The sequence below is a fragment of the Protopterus annectens genome, chromosome 5.part0 (assembly GCF_019279795.1).
Source record: "Protopterus annectens isolate FY-2018-M chromosome 5.part0, PAN1.0, whole genome shotgun sequence".
Lineage (NCBI taxonomy): Eukaryota > Metazoa > Chordata > Ceratodontiformes > Protopteridae > Protopterus > Protopterus annectens.
In genome coordinates this window covers 1,139,849,771-1,139,869,643 of record NC_056735.1, presented here as the reverse complement: position 1 = coordinate 1,139,869,643, position 19,873 = coordinate 1,139,849,771, and the positions used below count along the sequence as shown (strand labels likewise).

Sequence of the window (19,873 nt, the reverse complement as noted above, 5' to 3'; positions counted from 1 at the left end):
AAAGATGAATGTATTTTCTATGGTTTTGTTATTCCTTGAAGGTGGAAACACTGAGGTGCTAGAGTGTGAATAAGTGTTTGTATCCAGTTGCTTCACTTTGTTATCAATTTTTTGACCACAGTCGGTGGTTATACTCCATTTGTTGGGTCAGAGTTGTTTATAATTAAGGAGAAAAGGAGAGTGTTTGCATCTTGTCTGATTTAGCTAACTTGCATGCTAGTTCACTAGCTCTATGTATATGCAAAAGAGTTATGTATATGCAAAAGAGTTCAGATGTGCTCATGCTGTAACAACTGTAATGTTGTCTTTCAGGATGTTCGATACTCAGACATCTCAAAAGTGTGACCATTCTTCACGAGTACTATGCTGTGCCTTTTAGAAAGTATTCCATATGCCATGCATTTCTTGCTTGCAATTTAAAGACATACATTTCAATACATCACGGAGCCCCTTCTTCCTAAATAAAATATGTATCCTAGATATACTTTGTAAAATATCTTGCATTACTGCACTATGATCATTTTTTAACTTTAACTCTGTATTAAGTGTGGCATGGGCTTTCTATATCAAATCAAATGTTTACTCATATTTAATGATATTTCAATGAATACAACTTTACATTCTTTGCATCAGAATTAGCTCTCTAATTGTCCATATACGTTGCTGGTTTCTTAAATGGGATTTCCAAATCTAAATATGACTCTCTCTCTAACCTTCAGGGCAGTTATGGTTGCTTGAATACTAATGAAGACTTAAGATGTATCTTTTTTTTTTTTCAAATAATTTTTTTATTTATTTCACATACAGGAATGAATGAACAATATATGAAGACATGAATATGCAGGTAAGCCTAATACATTCTAAAACTCTAAAACAGACAAAAATATGTACAATATATACAAAAACTAAACTGAATTGAAACTAAACTAACAAACTAAACTAAATTAAATTAATTTAAATTAAATTAAGGTGCTACCATCTGGAAAAAAAAAAAGAGTTTAAAAAAAGGAACACTGAAAATTGAATAGATATCAGCAGATCTCTCAAATAACCTTGAAGTGAGGGTCGTACCCAATAACCAAAACAGAAACTCTGAACTCAATTAGATACGCAGTATTAGGTCAAATAAGCCTTTCCAAACTTTTTCAAAGAGGACTTTTTTCCTAGGTCCTTTTGTGATAACTTTCTGTGCTGCAATATATGTAAGGGCCATCTCCTTGAAGTTATTCCAACAAAGTTTGGTGTGATCTAACCAGTTTTTAGTGATATATAGTTTAATCAGGGAGCATAGAATGACTAGGACATGCATATGTACTCTAGAGAGTTTTACAGTGGGTATATGAAGGATCGCTAATTGCCAAGAAAGAGTAGATTTGTGGTATCCCATTTTCTCAAGACGGACTTTTAATGAAGTCCAAAGTTTATGAGAATATTTACAGAACCAAAGTATATGTAAAAGGTCGGCTTTTGGGAAGGAACAACACGTACAGGAGGGGGAATTCTTGGGGTCAAACCTATTAAGCACCGGAGTGTAATACGTGTTGTTATTCACCATTAATTGTGTGCAGATGAGTTTTTTAAATGGGGAAAGTTCTAAAGTGGTTTTTATAGCAGATAGTTTTTGTTCCTCCGTAAGAGGGGTTCCACATTTGTCCAAGTAACTGGAGAAAAGACAACCCGAGTTATGTATTATGGAGTCCAAATGATTATACAATTTGGAGAGCATTTTCTCTGAGCACGAAAAGGCATGTATAATTTCATAAAGTTTGGTAATATCCTGTTAGTCGGAATATAAGCAAATTTTGATGATACTAATTCTCTTAGTTGACTGAGGATAATCGTGTATTTATTATTGACCTTGAGGATTAAGCGGTGGGCAGGAAGTGTTATATCCTTATATCGAAGAATGTCCCATACTATAATATCCTTAATGAGAGGAAAGTCTGAGAGATTGATAATCAAGTTATTGATCTTAATGTTAGGATTTAGATGGAGGGGTTGAAGTAAAGAAAATAGTTTGTCAAGGTTGAGGGATTTTATCAGAGATTGGAAGAGCTTAATTTTATGTTTTAACGTACTGAATAATTTAGAATTGTTGAGAGCTTCTGGAGAAAGAAAGGGAAGAGCTTTGGGATTAAAGTTATTGGCTAAAACATGTTGAAACCATAATTTCATCCAAGAAGGAGAAGAGTTATAGTCTCTCTGCGTTAGATTAGAGATGGACAGAATTCTATTTGCACAAATAATCATATAGTAAAGCTGAAAGTTAGGTAGACCCAGACCACCCCTATTCTTAGGGTAGATTAGCTTCCGATATGATATCCTAACTGATTTAGGAAACCAGATAAATTTGGCTAGTTCTTTATTAATCTTAGAGAAAAGAACATTGGATATTATAAGATTTGAAGCTCTAAATTAGTAAAGGAGTCTGGGTAAGATATTCATCTTCACTACAGCAGCATTGGATAGAAGAGATAGGTTTATTTGTTCCATCTACGAAGGTCTTGTAGGATTTTAGACCATCTTGTAGGATTTTAGACCATGTTCTGATTAAGTTATTTTGGATCATGGAAGCTTGGTTATGATCGAAATGTATACCAAGATATCAAATACTGAAAGATGTCTGAAAGGGAGAATCCGGAAAGTAATGAGATTTATGGCCAACAGGATTAATAGGAACGATTTGGGATTTCTTATGACTGATCTGGTATCCTGAAGCCTTTGAAAAATCATTAATAGTATTAATTATTTTACCTAGGTCTGTGTTGGGATATTGAAAATATAGATTGAGGTCATCTGCAAAAGCAGAGAACATTATATTAGTATCCAGGACTTTAGGAATTGAATGGAAAGAGTTGAGCAAAATAAAGGAAGAATGGTTCAATGAAGATATTGAAAAGGAAGGGGGATAGTGGGCAGCCTTGTCTTGTGCCATTTGTGATCCTAATAGGTTTAGATAGGTTTTTGTTTATGTAGAGATAAGTGGATGAGTTTCTATAAAGAATTTTAATCATATCAGAGAAACTACTAGGAATATTAAAATGCGATAAGGTTAGAAACAGAAAATCCCAATTAACTCTGTCAAAGGCTTTAGAAGCATCAAGGGTTAACGCATATATCGGGTTTTTATCTTTTTTTGTAAATTGCATTAAGGAATCAAGGGTTAGTGTATTATCCCATGTGTGTCTGAGACATACAACCAGCCTGATCAGGGGAAATTAAAGAGGGCATAATTCTTTTAAGTCTGTTTGCCAGAATAGTTGATAAAATCTTTATGTCAACATTTATTAAAGAGATAGGTCTATAGTTGTGGGGGTCAGATTGGTCTTGCTTGCTTTTCAGAATCAGTATGGTTTTCGAGGTGTTCCAGTGTAAATCCGAGATACCATGTTTTATAATGAAGTTGAATACCTTTAAAAGAAAAGGGGAAATTATTATATTGAAGGCTCTAAAGAAATTAGGGGTGAACATCAGGACCAGGGGATTTTCCTAGTTTAAGGTTGGAAATAGCACCTTGGACTTCTTGAAGGGTCAGTGGGGCAGAAAGCATGGATCTCCAAGTATTCAAGAAGTTCTCCATCTGTAAGTTATGAGATTAGTCTACTTTCCTGCAATATATATCTGAGAACAAGGAAAAAAATATCTGTAATATTTCTGAATTGGATTTATAAATTTTGTTTTGGTACTGTAAAACAGAAATCCTGGGAGTACTTTGGTTGTTTTTTATTATTCTAGCAAGAGTTTTAGAAGGGATTTGTGCCCATTCTGAATATGTTGCAATACATTTTTGATCAAGCAAGGAAAGATTTTGTTGGTGAAGTTCCATTAGTTCTTTTTGAGTACTGCTAATTGCTTTATCTAGGCCAGAATCTGGGCTTTCTTTTTTAAGTCAGGAATTTTCGAGATCAAGTTAGATTCCTTAATTTTGTAAAGTTTTTTATAATAAGAGGCTTTGCTAATCAACCTGCCTCTCAACTTGGCCTTGCATGCAGCCCATTGAATATCCAGGGGGATTTATGAAAGATTAAGATTAGAGCCGAAGTCAACAAGAATTTCTTTTAATTTCTTGAATTATGTCCTTGTTACGAAGTAAGTTATTATTTAAGGTCCAGTTAGCATAAATGGGTGTTGAGGCTGACTTTGATGTGTGAGAGAGCTTGAGGGAGATTTTTGCATGATCTGAGAGAAATTTAGGTTCTGTAGAAAAGTTTATTATGTGAGAAGAGAGGGATTCAGAAATTAGGAAGAAGTCTTAACGCGACCAGGTGTTATAACATTTTGAATAGTATGTGTAAATCTTATCTTTAGATGAAAAATCACTAAATGAAATAGGATTAATAAGGTTGATGTCAGTTATAAGTTCCTCTAGGGCTAGAGAGGCTTGAAAGTTATACGAGGAAGATCTACTAGTACGATCTATGTTAGGATCTATGACAGCATTCCAATCACCACCTAAAATAAGTTGGTGATCGTGGAAAGTGGATAGCATGTTATGCAACTCTAAAATAAAAACTTGTTGTTGCGCACACGGGCCATACAAGTTGAGGAAGATAATAGGTTTGGTAGAGTTAGGAAGTTGAGATATGAAATAACACCATCTACCATTTTTGTCAGAAGTAAATTCTGTGATTACACCCTGAAAGTCCCTTTTAACTATTATAGCAACCCCTTTGAGTTAGAACTATCGCCCGCAGCAATTATAGATCTTATCCATTTTCTTTTAAGTTCTTTCGACCAGTCTTCCTTAAAGCATGTGCGTTTCTTGTAAAAACCAAATATTAGCCTGTGATTTGAACAACAGATGAAGTAAAAGAGATTTTTTTGATTTACTTTGTAAGCCTCTTATATTCCACGAATCGATGGACCAAACCATTCTACTTAGCTAATACTAATGAATAAGTTTGGGGTATGGCTAAACCTTTTTTCGGAACTGATACCATAGCCAAGTGAGAGGAGAAGCTATAGTATAATATTAGGTACATCAAAGTAGTGGAGATCCACATCAAACTTTCAATTGTTGAAAATAAACTGATGACAGCAATGGTAGCACAGTACTCCTTCAAATATACCCCGGTGCCTAACCACCCCAACCCCTTAAGTGAAGAAATACTAAAATAAAAATAAAAGAAAGAGTAATATTGGACTTTAACAAACAGTTGAAGCTCTCCATAAAAAATGAACACACAAACTAATCTATAAAGAAGCATTAAAGTAAATAACACTACATATCAAACGCTTTCCAAAAATAGATCGTACTAGAAATCTAACACCATGCATCTGAGAGCCACCATTAAAAGTAGTAGAATATTAGAGGTATGAGACACATAGGTATACCTATGTTAATAATGAGGGACAGGATAGTCTTAGACACAAATTAAGTTTAATAGGATAGATAACCCATTAAACCCAAAAAGCATAATGTTGGGGTTGTAACTGCTTGAAGAAATAAAGTGTAATATGTAGGAGAGCAGTTACTCTTTTTAAAGCGATAAAAAAAAAAGTGTAAAGCTGGCAAACAAACATATACATCATTAATTTATTTACCAGTGTAAACATACAGCTGTAGTAAATGTAGAAGACATGGGATAAGTAAAAGACAGTGAGGTAAAGGAGGCATATCAGGTGACTTAAGATGAGCGGTAGGCTCTGATGCCAATTCTGTTGACAATTGTCAATTGTGTTTTTAATACAAGTATTTTAATACAAGACCTAATATTCACTAACAGTAGCTATTAACTAGTGTACGTTTTAACTTTAAATGTTATCACAATCTAGCAACACAATATTATAAGGTACATATCGGTTAAAACCGTATCAAACCGCAATCTAATATGCTAAATCTGATATATATATATATATATATATATATATATATATATATATATAGATGATCTAGCTTCACATATACGATGCTAAATACTGATTATAATAGAAAAGTAACGATGAGTAAGTAACACATTTAAATGTAAGTATGACAGTACAGGCATAAATAACCAGTTAGTTTAGGTATATAGTATCTTAACACAAAATGATAGCCAAGCTATAAAAGAAAAAAGAAAAAAAAGACACCTGGCTAGTACAAAATTGTAAGCCTATAAAGATAAGCTATGTAGTGGGCAGACTGCAAGTTATAACTTGTGCTTACTACACTCTGCTACCATTTAACAGTGAAGTCAGTGTATATCAAATTAAGACTGATGTAGGCAGAAAGGGATATATCACTTACATAGCTCTTAATCATCTCTTAGCATCAAATCAGAACTAGGCTTAGGATATCTATAATCCCATACATAAGATAAAATACATAGACTTGTTAATATAATAAATGAAACGTTGCTGATGTTCCCAACTTGATAATAAAGATAAAATATCAGGATAATTAACCAGGTACAACATCTGTAATAGTCAGCAGTTAAAACCCCTGATACAATATAAAAGGCAGAATGATCGAGTGATTTGTTGTATTTCAAGAAAACTGTACATCAAGGGCTTTGCTGAACGGAAACAGCTGTTGAGCACAATAACACCGCAGCAGTCACACAGAGTTAGTTTCTTTTAATTTGATAAAGTTGTTAACTTCCTGATGCATTATGGCTGACATTTGATATATATGCATCTGTAGTAGGGAAAAAGTAATGTTTAGCAAGGACGCTTGTGTCCAGGATAAACACAGTTTTCTACCTAGAAAAGAGTTCAGTGATCGCTAATACAGAAGACATTTATTAAATAACTTGAAAGTCCACAGAGGCTTATGCGGGCGATGCTAAATCAGGTATAAAGCTGAGTATGCGGCTAAGAATTTTCAAGCCAGAAGGAGCATGGTTTGGCACTCGCCTCGGGGCGATTGGTTTCTGTGTGGGGACAGTCGGAAGTCGCAGAAACGAAACAACCCCCTGGGAGCTGTAACCAGCTGTACAACAGTTCCTAGCTATTCAGAGGTTAACTAGCCCTTAACAAAAGTCATAAATTGAAATAACGGACACATATCAGCTCTGAAAGTCACAAAAGGACTCTATTGAGTGAACAAGGATATCTTACTTCTATCCGGCGAGTTAAAAAAAAAAAAAACATTTATAGAGGATTTGGCTGAAATGACTTTAAAAGTAAAGTATGTTACAGAGCAGGGGTACTATTGAAGGCTTTAATAAATGCCTCCTTTGCCTCTGTGTGTGCTAGCAGAATATTTTGTATCATTATAGATGAAGGATAGGACATTTGGATATCGCATCTGAAATTTGATGTTCTTCTTGATTAGTTCAGCGCAAAACGGAGCTAATATTTGTCTGCTTGTCTGAATTGATAAAGGCAGATCTTGTTAGAAAGTAAGCTTGTGGTTGTTCCAGGTAAAGGATTTTTGTTTTTTTAGCTGCCAACAATATTTTTTGAGTATCTTAGAAATTTAACAGTTTTGTGTAGATTTGACGAGGAGCAGAGGGGTCTTGCCGTTTATGCATGGCACGATGCGCTCTTTCCACAATTATATCAGCAGAGAAGTCATCTGAGCGCACGAGTGCTTCAAAAATCTGTTTAGTTAAGGTTAGCAGGACATTATTTTCATAAGACTCAGGGAGCCCTCTGATTAAGACATTACTGCGGCGCCTTCTTACCTCGAGGTCTGTTAATTTAGCCTGAAGATCAATTAAGGTTGCATTCTTAGCTCGCAGTTCTTCAGATAAGGATTGAATTGCAAATTCGTTAGCTTGAGTTTTATGCTCTAAGGTGTCCACTCTGTCTACAATATGGTTTATGGTGTTCCCAAACTTAGCAAGTTGATCAGAAAAATCTTGAATGGCTAGCTGAATGGGTTGAAGCGCTAATTTAAGTTCATCTAGATGAAAGTTAGGTTCATTTTTATTTTTAGTGCTTGATTTACTGGGTTCCGATGTTGGTTTACTGTTTTTCTGTCTTTTAGATGCTACTTCCTTTTCTGGGGAGAAGATTGTAGACATTTTAGCTTTGGTAGTTTGCATTTCCATCACAACTGATTCATTTGCCATAGCCGACAGACGAAATACAACCAGAGTGTGCAGAGGATGCCTCGGGGCCCTTTGGAAACACGTGGCTGGTACTCCTATTCCGACAATAGGATAGATAAGATGCTTTTTGCCCAGATACAAGTAGTTAAAAGCTCTGAACCAGAAAAATAAAGTATAGGTAGTTTATCCTTTTCCTTTAGATCGCAGAAATTAGTATTTAAACGATGTATTTACCAAAGAGTTTGTAACTGAGGTGAGAAGCTCTGTGCAGAGGGTGTACACTAGGCGACCATCTTGGAAACCTCAAGACTTAAGATAAATCTTCTTGAAGCAAACTTCCTATTCCACATGGATCCCATATGACAGTGTACATCTGTGCTTCCTCAGCTTGTCTGACTCTCGGGAAAGTACAGTTTTGTACCTACCATAAATGTAGATGTTGGAGTGTACACCCTGCTGCAGTCATCACACTTGGGTTATCCTGTCGTCAGGTGGTCCCGCAATCAGCCGGAATTCCAAAGTCTTGGTCCGGCGTCAGTTGCTGTCGCTTCTTCCCCGACGTCAGTGCGCCAGGGGTATATATAATGCATCAGACTCCATCTTCTTCAGTTTTTCTTGCCCCAGATGTCAGGTGCCCCCAAAAAGGTGGTCAGTAATTAGTACCAAATAAAGTAATTTTTTGCACAAACACAAAATCCCTCCAGCTATAAGCAAATACATCAGGAAGGTATTGTATAGATTTAGCCAGTTAGATCAGAGGGGATGGAGGGAGGGTAACCTGGACTGCAGCAGGGTGTACACTCGAACATCTACATTTATGGTAAGTACAAAACTGTACTATGTTCATCGTGTTACCCTGCTGCAGTCATCACACTTGGGTAGAATCCCAAAGCTATGGATGGGTGGAGGAGTTATAGAGGGTTAGAGGAGGCTAGAAGGCCCTGCAGAACTGCAGTGGCGAAGCCAGCCCTAGTCTTAGAGTAAAGTGGTTAGTGATAGTGTTTGGTAAAAGTGTGTACTGAACTCCAAGTTGCAGCTTCCAAAATCTCCTTTGTTGGTACCCCCCTGAGGAAGGCTGTAGATGTAGCTGTTGCCCTGGTAGAGTGGGGCCTAATGGTAGCCGGAACTGGTTTCCATAATGGGTATAGCAAAAATGAATGCAATGTCCTATCCATTTGGAAATGGTTTGTTTTGAAATAGCCTTCCCTTGTGAAGCTGTAGCATAGGATACAAAGAGCTGGTCAGATTTTCTGAAAGCCTTAGTTTTATCCAAGTAGTAGCGAAGTTGCCTGTGAATGTCCAAGGAATGCAGGAGTCTTTCTCCTTTGTTCTGTGGGTTTGGGAAGAAGGTGGGTAAGTGAATGGTTTGATTTAAAGACACACTGGAAACCACCTTAGGCATGAAGGAAGGATTAGTTTGTAGAGAAACTCTGTCTTGATGGAAAATGAGGAAAGGTTCCACTGCCATTAGTGCCTGCAGCTCTGAGACTCTTCTAGCTGAAGTTATTGTTAGCAGCAGGGCAGTCTTCCATGATAGGAACTGTAGATCTGCAGAGAAAGCTGGTTCAAAGGGAGGTAGCGCAAGTTTTTCCAGAACAAAATTGAGGTCCCATGTAGGTGTAGGTGCTCTCCTGGGGGGCCTAATGTTTTTTGCCCCTCTGAGGAACTGCCTTAGAAGTGGATGCGAAAATAAGGGTGGTTCTGTGTTGTAGTGGGCTGAAATAGCTGATGCATGGATTTTAATGTAAGAAAAAGAAAGTCCTTTGTGCAACATCTCAGTTCAATACTGTAGAATCTGAGGCAGGTGAGGCTGAAGTGTGTTTTGGCCTTTAGTTTGGTTCCAAGCACAAAACCTTTTCCATTTGTCCGCATAGGCCTTCCTGGTGCTGGGCCTCCTAGCTTCCAGAATAACATCCATAACTGCTTGGGAAAGAGGAGCTGGCTGGATGTTTAGGTGATTTTCCATGTAGCCAGATTTAAGGTTTTTAGCTGGCTGTGAAGAATATGATTGTTTTGCTGTGTGAGCAAATGGGCAGTTTGTGGTAAAATCCAAGGTGGGCCCTGGGCCATATTCCTCAATAGTGGGTACCAGTGCTGGCGTGGCCAGTCTGGGGCTATGAGTATCAGTCGTGGTCTCTCCTTTCTGACTTTCAGAAGCACCTTTGTGAGGAGAGGCAATGGAGGGAAGGCATATACTGTCAGGTTTTTCCAGCTGAATGAGAGTGCGTCCACTTTCCAAGCTTGATGGTGAAGTGTCCTTGTACAAAATTTTGTTAGTTGATAGTTTTGAGGACTGGCAAACAGGTCTATACCTGGAAGGCCCCATTTTTGAGTTATCATTGCAAATACTTGTGGATCCAGTTTCCACTCGTGGGGATCCATGATGTTTCTGCTGAGGTCGTCTGCCAATGTGTTCTTTTGTCCTGGCAGGAATTGAGCTTGTAAGTGAACTTGGTAAGCCAGAGCTGTGTTCCACAAGTTCATTGCTTGCCTGCATAGAGGGTAGGAGTGCGTACCCCCTTGTTTGTTTGTTTATGTACCACATTACTGTGGCGTTGTCCGTCCTTATTGTAAGTTGTCCTGGATGTAATGGATTCTTGAAGGCTGTCAGAGCATTCTGTACAGCTAGCATCTCTTTTTGATTGATGTGCAGATTCCTTTGATCTACAGACCATAAGCCTTGAACGCACTGTCCTGCCATGTGTGCCCCCCAGGCGTAGTCCGATGCATCTGTTGTCATAGTTTGCCTGGCTGGGGGCAAGGTGAAAGGTTAACCCTTGTTGAGGTGACATGCCAGTGACCACCATAGAAACTCCTGTTGTAGGCAGGGAATGAGAGGTATCATTGTGTCCAAGCTGTGGCTGTGATGAGACCATACGCTTTTTAGGTACCACTGTAATTTCCTCATATGCAGCTTTGCAAATGGTATTAGTAGTATGCAAGATGCCATGAAGCCCAAAGCCTGCAGAATTTTTCTTGCAGGTAGTTGGGTCTTTGTTGCCATTGTTTTGAAATATTGAGTCAGTTGTAGTTGTTTGTCTGGTGTCAGATAAGCCTTCTGGGCCGTTGTATTCAAGCTGGCACCCAGGAATGTCATATTTTGTGAGGGTACTAGTTTTGATTTCTTTTCGTTTACTGTGTACCCCAGGCAACTTAGAAGATGTTTTACAAAAGCCAGATGTTGTAAGAGGATGTCCTTGCTTTCTGCTTGGATGAGGCAGTCGTCCAGGTATGGGTATATTTGAATTCCTCTTTGTCTGCAGTATGCAATTACTGGTGCCAGGCATTTTGTGAAGACCCTGGGCGCAGTAGATAAGCCAAAGGGCAGTGCAAAGAATTGGTAATGGGTTGAACCTGCAATGAAACTGAGGTATCTTCTGCAACTTTGTCTGATAGGGACATGCAGGTATGCCTCCTTGAGGTCCAACGTTACTAGCCATGCTTTCTTGCCCAACATGGGAAGAAGCTGCTGTAGTGTTAGCATCTTGAATTTGGGTACTTGTAGGAAGGTGTTTAGAATTGAAAGGTCCAGAATTGGTCTCCAGGCATTGTCCTTTCTGGGAACTAGAAAGAGTCTGGAGTAAAATCCTTGGCCTTGCTCTCGAGTAGGTACCAGTTGAATGGCTCTCATGTCCAGGAGAGCTGTAATTTGTCATTGTGCCTCTGCCCATTGATTTTGTGGCAGGTTTGGCATTCCTCTTTTCATTGGCAAGGTGTGAAAATGGAATCTGTATCCTCGTGAAATTATGTCTAGGACCCATTTGTCCTTTGTGACAATGTGCCAGTTGTCTGAAAAAAGTGTGAGTTTTCCTCCCAAAGGGGCTGCCAAGAGAGTGTTGCTTGGCCAGATGAGGTGCATTGAGTTTGCCTTCTGGTAGTTTGGGACCTGTCTTCTCCTCCCTTCTGTGCTGCAGTGCCCAATTGTCGAGGTTTGTACTGGGCTTGTGGTTGTCCTCTGCCTCTTGGACGTCTGGATTTACCCCTCTGTGGCCCGTCAGTAGCTGGAAAGGACCAATTTTTTGTTGGCCAATTTCTGCTGAAGTGAGGGGGCTGTACCTGTAGGAAATCTTTGACTGTCTGCATAGATTTTGCCTTATCCTCCATTCTCTTTAAGACTTCTTCTGCTTTAACTCCAAAAAGAACATCCTGCTGTAAGGGAGCATCTAGAAGCTTTGCTTTAACATGATCAGACAGAGTTTTGTTCCTTTAACCAAGCATGCCTACGTAAAACAGACCCAGTGACAGCTGCTCTGCAGGAAGCCTCCAAAGAATCAAACCCACATTGTAAAGTATGTTTGCCCACCTGTTCAGTTGCATGCAACAGATCCTGCATTTCTTTCAATTCAGACTGTTGAGGGAGAGTGCTCATTTTTTGTTTTAACTGAGACATTAGAAATTGCTGACATTTTAGCATGTGAAACTGGCAATTTAGTGCCCTCATAGCTAGAGTGGCTGAGGTGTAAACCTTTTTCCCCCACCTGTCTAGTGCCTCCCTTTCAGAGGGTACAGGATTTTTAGCCATAGAAGCCTTAGCCCCTTTGGGACCCTGGGAGATGGTCTCTGGATCAGCAACAAGACTTTTGTAAAGAAATCTGTGGGAATCAGGCACTCTATAGTATCTGTCAGGTTTGGCCGGAGCAGGAGGCAGACTGGATTCTAAGTAAACATCATCCACAATGTCTAAAACTGGGGGGATGGCAAGTGGTCTGTGTTGGGGGAGTAAAAGAAACTCTCTGAGCCTTTTATTTGAGTCAGAGTAGTCTTGACCTTCCCAGTGAAAATGTTCCCTCAGTGTGTAAAGTTTCCCCAAAGGAGTAGTCTTCAGGGGGAGAAGCGGAGGGAATGGAATCCTCAGCATCAGAATCTTCATAAGGGGAGAAGGAGTAATCTTGGTCCTCAGAGGAGCCTGAGGAAATAGACACTTGTTCAGAGGATGCATAATCTTCCTCTTGTCTAGGCCTTTTGTCAGGAGGGGGTTGGGAACCCCTGATCAAAGAGATCAAATCTTCAGCCATGGGGCCTTGAACAGGGGACTGAAGAGCAGTCTTTTTAGGTTTAATAGGAGTCTTCGTCTTAGGATACGTTTTAATGGTGAGCGTCGTCGGTCTGAAGACGCCTTCAGAAACCGAAGGTGTTTCTGCAGCACCAACATCTTTTTCAGCAGTAATGAAGTCCAAAAAGTGAGAACTGTCACCACGAGTAAATCCTTCTATAGAGTAGTCCCAACTCAAGCTCCAAACACACTGAAAATATCCACGATGGAAATATGTAAAAAATCATTTATTGGAAACAGAGAATAAGCGCTTTCGCATAGTTAAACTATGCTTCATCAGATACAATGTCATAAAATAATTCCAAGGTACTTATACTAAACAACTTTTGGCGGGCTCATTAATTTAGAATAAAACTTAATTGCCTTTTATCAATTTAAAGCCATCATTACATTCAAATGCAGTTTAAATTCAATCCAGTTCATTTTCTAAAGTGCAGCACTCACACTCATCGCAAAACATTTCAAAGCGTTGCAAAAACTCTCTAGCTAGACAAAACGCTGCAGACTTCAGACATAAAGAATGCATTTACAAGCTCATAATTCAAAAACGCATAGTTTGAACAAAAGCATTGACAACATGGCATATAGCATTCAGAAATGTGAACACATCCCTCACAAGCTGAGAATTCATTCATCAAAATATTATCATAGTGTTCCTTGTCACTTAACTCATATAAGCATAGCTGGATTCCCTTACCTTAATTGTAAGAAATTCTATACAATGCAAGTTATTAAAGACAGTTCCACCATCGGTAAAAAAGCTGCACCGAAGAAGCATCAACAAACTGTTTGGCATTGCAAATTAAACATCATCCTATTCGCTATTGAGGTCACATGTCTGAATTCTCTGTAGGGAGTTCCTCCTGACCTAAAAGTTGTCCCCAGGGTCGTAAAGCAAGTCTGTAGAGACCAGAAACTAAGAAAATTTAATATAGGTCCAGCATTTATACACATTCTTCATACGGATCCTACCCACCATGTGTAACACATGTAAAGATGTATCTTTTCTATTACTAAAATTTTATATCCCACATATAAACTTCAGTAAGTAAACATAAAAAAATATGAAAAATATATATGTCAAAGTAAAACCAAAATCGCTGCAAGCGTATATTGATTCTCTAGTAATGTGGTAAAGGCAGTATCTGTATATTTACGCATACTTCATACAATTTCATACGCACTAGGAGAAATCATGTTACAAAATACATAATTAATTCAACCTTACAATCCTAGTGATGCTTATTTTACATGAAACATAGAACGTGTTGTGTGTCTGAAAAATTACCAAGAACCTACAAGAAAGTGCTGTATATACCATTAAATTTACATAGTAGTATACTACACAACATGTTTAGGGAATATACTATACAAATACATATAAATCATAAAACAAAATACATAACAACATATTCACAAAACAACAGATATAAAATATATCTATGGTATAAAAATATATGTGTAAATATGTACCCTTATAGGACAACAATAGTAAGATACTTATTCAAAAGACATCTCCATAATGCTTCCTTTGAAAATCACAACTATTCCTGTATATCAATGTAGCTGAACTCAAGGGGGCAGTTCTAATCCAACATCTCATGAAGGAGGAGTGTCACCCCAGATGAATATGCAGGGTTATATACCAAGACAAATATATATATAGGATGAAGGGTTACTCAAAACGCCATTCTATCCAACTAAAACATACCCTTGCTATATATATATATATATGGGACCAAGGGCTAATCTCAAAACGCTATTCTATCAAGTTAAAACATGCCCTTACTATAGGATATAATATATAATGTAAAGCAATAAAATAAAAATTGAAATATAAAAAACCTGTATATATGACCTAAATACCAATAACTATACTTATCTATTCCATCGTGAACATCTATAATATAGGGAATACATACCCTAGTATAAAATTAATGTTGTTTAGTAAATCCAGCATATAATGTAATGTTGAACAACAACTTCCAAGGTGGCAAGATGTCCCTAGCATTAAATGCTTATACATCCAACTCCTAAAGGGCTATAAATAAAAAAATGCCCGGTTAACTAGCCACAAATTAAGAGAAAAAAAGGGGGATAATGCCCACTTTTAATATCCTAACTTACTAAGGAAGTATGGAACTATAGAATTCTAGAGTGCAAAAGCCAGCTTTATTTACGTTCAATCAATTTTTTTTTTTTATTTATAGCCCTTTAGGAGTTGGATGTATAAGCATTTAATGCTAGGGACATCTTGCCACCTTGGAAGTTGTTGTTCAACATTACATTATATGCTGGATTTACTAAACAACATTAATTTTATACTAGGGTATGTATTCCCTATATTACAGATGTTCACGATGGAATAGATAAGTATAGTTATTGGTATTTAGGTCATATATACAGGTTTTTTATATTTCAATTTTTATTTTATTGCTTTACATTATATATTATATCCTATAGTAAGGGCATGTTTTAACTTGATAGAATAGCGTTTTGAGATTAGCCCTTGGTCCCACATATATATATATATATAGCAAGGGTATGTTTTAGTTGGATAGAATGGCGTTTTGAGTAACCCTTCATCCTATATATATATTTGTCTTGGTATATAACCCTGCATATTCATCTGGGGTGACACTCCTCCTTCATGAGATGTTGGATTAGAACTGCCCCCTTGAGTTCAGCTACATTGATATACAGGAATAGTTGTGATTTTCAAAGGAAGCATTATGGAGATGTCTTTTGAATAAGTATCTTACTATTGTTGTCCTATAAGGGTACATATTTACACATATATTTTTATACCATAGATATATTTTATATCTGTTGTTTTGTGAATATGTTATGTATTTTGTTTTATGATTTATATGTATTTGTATAGTATATTCCCTAAACATGTTGTGTAGTATACTACTATGTAAATTTAATGGTATATACAGCACTTTCTTGTAGGTTCTTGGTAATTTTTCAGACACACAACACGTTCTATGTTTCATGTAAAATAAGCATCACTAGGATTGTAAGGTTGAATTAATTATGTATTTTGTAACATGATTTCTCCTAGTGCGTATGAAATTGTATGAAGTATGCGTAAATATACAGATACTGCCTTTACCACATTACTAGAGAATCAATATACGCGTTTGCAGCGATTTTGGTTTTACTTTGACATATATATTTTTTCATATTTTTTTATGTTTACTTACTGAAGTTTATATGTGGGATATAAAATTTTAGTAATAGAAAAGATACATCTTTACATGTCTTACACATGGTGGGTAGGATCCGTATGAAGAATGTGTATAAATGCTGGACCTATATTAAATTTTCTTAGTTTCCGGTCTCTACAGTCTTGCTTTAGGACCGTGGGGACAACTTTTTAGGTCAGGAGGAACTCCCTACAGAGAATTCAGACATGTGACCTCAATAGCGAATAGGATGATGTTTAATTTGCAATGCCAAACAGTTTGTTGATGCTTCTTCGGTGCAGCTTTTTTACCGATGGTGGAACTGTCTTTAATAACTTGCATTGTATAGAATTTCTTACAATTAAGGTAAGGGAATCCAGCTATGCTTATATGAGTTAAGTGACAAGGAACACTATGATAATATTTTGATGAATGAATTCTCAGCTTGTGAGGGATGTGTTCACATTTCTGAATGCTATATGCCATGTTGTCAATGCTTTTGTTCAAACTATGCGTTTTTGAATTATGAGCTTGTAAATGCATTCTTTATGTCTGAAGTCTGCAGCGTTTTGTCTAGCTAGAGAGTTTTTGCAACGCTTTGAAATGTTTTGCGATGAGTGTGAGTGCTGCACTTTAGAAAATGAACTGGATTGAATTTAAACTGCATTTGAATGTAATGATGGCTTTAAATTGATAAAAGGCAATTAAGTTTTATTCTAAATTAATGAGCCCGCCAAAAGTTGTTTAGTATAAGTACCTTGGAATTATTTTATGACATTGTATCTGATGAAGCATAGTTTAACTATGCGAAAGCGCTTATTCTCTGTTTCCAATAAATGATTTTTTACATATTTCCATCGTGGATATTTTCAGTGTGTTTGGAGCTTGAGTTGGGACTACTCTATAGAAGGATTTACTCGTGGTGACAGTTCTCACTTTTTGGACTTCATTACTGCTTCTTTTTTGGTGAGAACGTCTTCAGTATTGAGTTGTGTTTTCTACATTTATCTTTTTCAGCAGTGTCGTCGACCTGGTACTTTCCGCCAAAAGTTCCGAAGCGGTCTCGGGTTCAAGATCTGCGGTAGTCAGGGGCTGCGTCGAAGCCTCACTGGAGACCGGACCAGCCGAGGCCTCGGAATCTGGCTTGGGTCTAGGCAGCCTGTCCTTATCCTTGCATTTTTTGTGCATGCCGGTAGTCGGTTGCTCCGACGGCATAGTGTAGTTAAATTTTCTACCGAAGTAGTGTTGTGTGAAATCAAAGCATCTTTTTATAGTACGCTCATTAAACCTAGCACAGAAACGACAACTAGTGACGCCGTGGTCTGGGCCTAGGCAAGGTGTGCAGTAAGAATGAAAATCCTTATGAGGTATTTGCTTCCCACAAGAAATACAATTGTTAACTTTTTCTGACATCGGTCTGAGGCAAGAAAAGTTTCCCCAACGGGGTACTTAGCTTTATTGAAGACTTCGGTCTGAAATTCGAGTTCGAAAATCTCAGGAGTCGGCCGACCGGCACTTGTGAACTGCTTCGGGCACCACACGGCAAGAAAGACTGAAGAAGATGGCGTTGGATGCATTATATATACCCCTGGCGCACTGACGTCAGGGAAGAAGCGACAGCAACCGACGCCGGACCAAGACTTTGGAATTCCGGCCGACTGCAGGACCGCCTGACGACAGGATGACCCAAGTGTGATGACTGCAGCAGGGTAACACGATGAACATCCAACTACTTTTGTCTTAAAGATGTCTTTAGTTTCCTCTGTGTAGATGACCACCTTTCAACCACACAGGATATCTTTTAGCTGCTACACTAATTACTAGAGTAGAATGAATCTAGCATGATTGTCACACTGTCCCCTTATTTGCAACTCTGAGCCTTCTGGTACATTTATCATAATAATTCTGCCTCATTTGGATCATTTCCAACACCTACACTACCTTCATTCTTGAGCATCTGTCTTTTCATCTTTTATTAGTAACCGAGCTGGTGAAAGAGATTCTGCAATGGAGGATTTCTACATTCCAAAATTGCAAGACAGCAATCTCCACTGCTGATGGTGCTCATCATTTTTCCCATGTAGAGCTGTTTCAACACTTGTCCCTTAGACTGAGGGGAATTTTAGAATCGCAATTACATTCTTAAACTTCCACTGTTACCTAAATCTCTTACATTCTTTATTTTTGAATTGTGGTACATTACCTGATAGGACAACACCTGGTATATTTTGTATTGGGAATGTAGAAGGGATTCACATCTAGATCAAGGGAGGTCATCGCCCCCCTGTACTCATCACTCATTAGACCTATGATTGAGTACAATGCCCCATTCGGAATGTATCTGACCAGACACCTGCAGCAGCTGGAAAGGCCCCAAAAGTTCCTCACCAAAAGGATAAAGGGTCTCAAAAATATGTCTTATGCTGCCCGACTGAAAGAACTCCAGCTCTATTCAGTCTCATACCGCTTGCTCAGAGGTGACCTGTGCCTGACATATAAGGCCATGTCAGACCCTGATTTGATGAATATGCTTCACCTCAAAAAATCTAGATCCCTCAGAACCACAAGGGCGGGAGACTTGAACCTTGACACGGTTATTAATAGAACATGCTGGAGGGACAGATTCATCACCCAGAGACTCCCTATGCTGTGGAACAAAATCCCGGTACATGTGAGGCAGAGCACCTCGCTGGCCTTGTTCAAGAGGAATCTTGACCAATGGATGGGGGATCGCAGATATACCCCAGGGATTACTTCAGTGTCACTGCTTGACAGAGGCACAGCAAAATAATAGGCATAGTTTTATTCAAACTAAAGGGGTGGCGAAAGCCAAATAACTATGGGCTAGGCTTATAAATGCCCTTGGGCAGATAGCCTAGTATGAACCTATGAACCTATGACATCCATGTACCTATCATTCTGCTGCTTGCTGTACACGTTTATTACTCCAAGTACCCCGTAGTGCTTAAATTACATACACCAAGTACATGGCTTGTTTCAAATGAAACAAATCTGTGCCTCTAGATTACAAAGAAGTCTGAATTGTATATGGCAACATCTTTTCTCATGAACTGTTAATATGCTACACATACCATATATTACAGCTTTGCACAAATTTAGCTGTGCTGGCATCCTGAAAAACACAGAATATTTCTTGTTCTTTACCTGCACTTTTACACCAAGATGCAGCTCACAATTTTTAAAGCATCTTTTAATCGTACTGAGCTAAAATAATCTTATCAGCTTTAAGTGTTAAGCCTTGGAAATAACCTAAACCAACATCCTCTTCAAAAGTAAATTTCTTTCTGACAATGTCTGCTCTGGCCAACTGCTTGCTGTCCCTTCTTTTAAGATCTGCATTTCTAAGTCAGGAACAGTAAGTCTCTAAAGTACTTGCACTTCTTCATCCACTGGCAAATTAAACATTATCCAAAGGCCCTCTATTTATCTTTCTAGCAAATTTTCATTCTGCTCAGGTAAATGTATGCTACTTAACATAGCTGCTCCTTGTCTGGTCTACTTTTTACTTTAAGGTCATACTTCTGCATATTAGGTAACATTTTTCTAATGTTCCGAGGTGTTTTGTACAAAGAGTTTAAAGGTCTTCTTCCACTTCAAAAAAAATCTATTCAGGACGACAAATAAATCGAATG

General features: G+C 38.0%; 1 protein-coding gene across 2 annotated transcripts in view; it reads right to left on the bottom strand.

The window, feature by feature from the left end:
• Positions 1–19,873, bottom strand: part of MRPS9 (mitochondrial ribosomal protein S9) — a 1,235,001-nt gene that overhangs the window by 1,071,428 nt on the left and 143,700 nt on the right. The window lies entirely within an intron of this gene.